The sequence below is a fragment of the Carlito syrichta genome, unplaced genomic scaffold (assembly GCF_000164805.1).
Source record: "Carlito syrichta isolate Samal-C Ts95f unplaced genomic scaffold, Tarsius_syrichta-2.0.1 Scaffold103350, whole genome shotgun sequence".
Lineage (NCBI taxonomy): Eukaryota > Metazoa > Chordata > Mammalia > Primates > Tarsiidae > Carlito > Carlito syrichta.
The window spans coordinates 1-3,817 of NW_007047446.1; the positions used below are offsets into that span (position 1 = coordinate 1).

Genomic DNA, 3,817 nt, shown 5'->3' on the forward strand with positions numbered 1-3,817 from the left:
CATGGAAAAGTTTGTTCCAATGTGGTCTCTGTTTCTCTTTCTGTCTCAGGGAGTCCGATTATTCTTAGGTTAGGCCTCTTGAGGTAGTCACTCATCTCTTGAAGGTTTTGTTCTGTCTTTTTTAGCTTATTTTCTGTGTTTTTAAGAGTTTGGGTTATTTCTATATTTTGGTCCTCAAGCTCTGAGATTCTTTCTTCTGCTTGGGTAATTCTGCTTTCCATGCTTATCAATTTGTTATTTATTTCATTCACAGTATTCTTTATTACTGTTATCTCAGATATCAGCTCCTTCCTAGTTTCTTCTTGTGTCTCCTCAATTCTTTTTAGTCTCTCCATTATTGTTTTGATATCTACATTTGCATTTTGAGACCCTTCATTCTGGGGACTTTTCATTGTTTGTATTCCAAAGTCAATTTTCTCAGTGTCTGCTCTCCCAGGCGTCTGGGAGAGACCCATACTCTTCTTTTGGTTTTTTTTCATTTCTGTAGATTTTTCTCCCTTTACCCCTTTCCCTCCCCCTCTTCAATTCTGTTTTTGAGGGAAGGTGGGGTTGCTTTTATTTCTCTTCTGCAATGACCTGTTCTTCCTTATGAGGGTCTTCTGGTTTTGTTCACTTTTCCCTCTGCTTTACAGTCTGTCTATTCAGCAGTTTGCAGTCTTGGTCCCATCTATCAGGTGAGAATGAGACACAGGGCCAATACACGCTGTGTGTCTCTGAGTCCCTGGGCAGATCTCTGTGTTCTGGGTGTCTGGCTAATGTGCTGTGTTTCTTCACATTCCAGGGTTCCTTCCTTTGCTCCAGACAGGTGATCAGGTCCGGCTTAGAGACTGCAAGGCCCAGGAAAACCAGCTTTCTGTGGTTCTCTAACATCGTATCTCTGTACAAAATCTGCTGAGCCCAGTCCAGGCATTCCCACTCCTCTGGAGAGAATTCAATGGCCACATCTCTGAATGTCAACAGTCCCTGAGACCCAGCCCTGTCTGCCACCTCCTCCTCTTTCTCTGGAATTTCCTTTCAGGTGAGTTTATCTGGGCGAGTTACACCTCCCTATAGGTCTCCCAGTGCCTGCGGGTCACAAGGCGACGGAGGACGGAGCGATCACCCGCGACACGCAAAGGGTCCCGGAGGGCAGGACACGGCAGCGGGGAGACGACTGCACCTCCTGTTTCTATGTATTTTCTAATTTTCCTTGTGATTTTTTTCTTTGGCCAGTTGGTTGTTTAAGAGTGTGTTTTAATGACGCCTGCACACGTATGTTTATTGCAGCCTTGTTCACAATAGCAAGAACATGGAACCAACTGTGCTGCCCATCAAAAGAGAACTGTATTAAAAACATGTGGTACATATACATGATGGAATATTATGCAGCAGTAAAGAAGAACAAAATCATAAACTTTGCAGCAACCTGGAATAAATTAGAGTTTATAATACTGAGTGATCTTTCACAGAAACAGAGAACTGAGTATCACATGTTCTCACTCATAAGTGAACCATGAACAACTCCCATAATACTTTAAGAAAAGGATTGACAGTAGTGGGAAACTGTGGGGGAAAGGTGGGGCGGGGAGGTGGGAGTAACAGTAGTCAAAATCTGCCTGGGGAGGGGGGCACACCTCATCAACAGGGGTACCTGCTAGGTGAATATTTGTGTACCTGACCCTGAATTGTATCCTACAATTTTAAAATTTAAAAAAGTGTATGTTTTAAAATTTCAACACTTGTGAATTTATAGTTTTCATTCTGTTATTTATTTCTAGCTTCATTTCATTGTAGTCTGAAAGGATACTTCATATAATTTTAATATTTTAAAAATTATTTGTCTTGTTTTGTGGCCTAACATATGAGCATGATATTTCCTGGAGGATGTTCCATGTGTACTTAAGAAGAATGTGAATTTTGGTGTTGTTAAGTGTAATACTTTTTCTCTGTATGTCTGTTAGGTATAGTTGATTTATAGTGTTCAAATTCTCTATTTCTTTATTAATCTATTAATCTTCAGTTTAGATGTTATATCCAGTTTTGAAAGTGGTATACTGAAGTGTCTGACTATTATTATAGAGCTGCCTAGTTCTCCCTTCAAGTCTGTCAGTGTTGGTTTCATATACTTTGGGGCTCTGTTGTTTGAGACATATGTTTATAATTGTTGCATCTTCTTGACAAATTTACCTTTTATCAATATATAATGTCTTTCTATGTCTCTTGTAATTCTTTTTGACTTAAAGTAAATTTTGTCTGATATTAGCATAGCCACCCCACCACTCTTTTGGGTACTATTTGCATGGAATATTTTTTCTATCCTTTCACTTTCAATCAATTTGTATTTTGCAGATAGCATATACTTGGGTCATTTACAAAACCTATTCTACCAGTCACAGCTTTTTGATTAGAGAGTTTAATCTATTTACATTTAAATTAATTTCTGATAAAAAGGACTTATACCTACCACTTTGCTATTTGCTTTCTGAATGTCTCTTAGCATTTTTGCTTCTCATTTCCTACATTGCTGTCTTCTTTTGGGTTTAGTTGCTTATTTCTTAGTGAATCATTTTCTTCTCACTTTTTGTGTATTTTTTCAATAGTTTCTTTATGGTTACTGTGGAAATTACATTATATATCTTAAATTTATAACAGTTTAGTTCAAATTAATATCAATTTAACACCAATTGTATACAAACTGTTCCTATACGGCACTGTCCTTCCCTCTTTATTTTGTTTTTATCACAGATAATATCTTTATACATTTTGTGCCCAATATCATTACAATTTTTTATGCATTTGTCTTAAATATGTTGTAGAAAATAAAAAGTGGATTTACAAACCAAAATTACACTGTTGGCTTTTATATTTGCTCACGTATTTTCCTTTATTCAATATCTTTATGTATTCATATGGTTTTGAGTTACTATTTAGTGTTCTTTATTTGAGGAAGGATTTTTAAAAAAGTTTTAAAGATGTAGAGTACAATTCGGGCTACGTATACAAATGGTCATTGTACAGATAAAGTTTGGGCTTCACTTTGGTCCCCACTTCTTCTGGTTTGAGATCAGGTAAGCTTATTGATGAAGTGTGCCCCCCCCTCACTCCCCCGGCAGTTTCCCACTACTGCCAATCCCTTTCTTATAGTATTATGATAATTATTTAGGGTTCACTTTTGAGTGAGAACATGTGGTATTCAGTTCTTTGTTTCTGTGATAGATCACTGAGTATTATAGACTCTAAATCCATCCAAGTTGCTGCGAAATTCACAATTTTGTCCTTCCTTATGGCTGTGTAATATTCCATTGTGTATATGTACCACATTTTAAAAAATCAAGTCTACTTTCAATGAGCAGCATGGTTGTTTCCATGTTTTTGCTATTGTGAATAGTACTGCAATAAACGTGTGTGCAGGTATCATTTTTGTAGAATTATTTGAGTTCCTCTGGGTATATTCTCAGAAGGGGGATTGCTGGGTCGTATGGAAGGTCAATTTTTAGGTCTTTTAAGAATTGCTACACTGTTTTCCACAGAGGTTGTACTGGTTTACACTCCCACCAACAGTGTAGAAGTGTTCCCTTTTCTCCACATTCTCTCCAGTATCTGTTGTTTTTTGAGTTATTGATGATGGCCATCCTGACTGGAGTTAGGTGATATCTCAGTGTGGTTTTTTTTTTTTGAGTTGGAGTCTCACTTTGTCACCCAGACTGGAGTGCAGTGGCCGCTTCCGGCCACCGCAGCCTCGACCTGCTGGGCTCCGGTGATCCTTCCACCTCAGCCTTCCAAGTAGCCAGAATTACAGGCATGCACTACCATGCCCGGCTGATTTTTTGATTTATGA

At 38.1% G+C, this 3,817-nt stretch overlaps 1 pseudogene; it reads right to left on the reverse strand.

Moving 5' to 3' along the window:
• Nucleotides 1–700: 700 nt before the first annotated feature.
• Nucleotides 701–3,817, reverse strand: part of LOC103267829 — a 9,345-nt pseudogene continuing 6,228 nt past the window's right edge.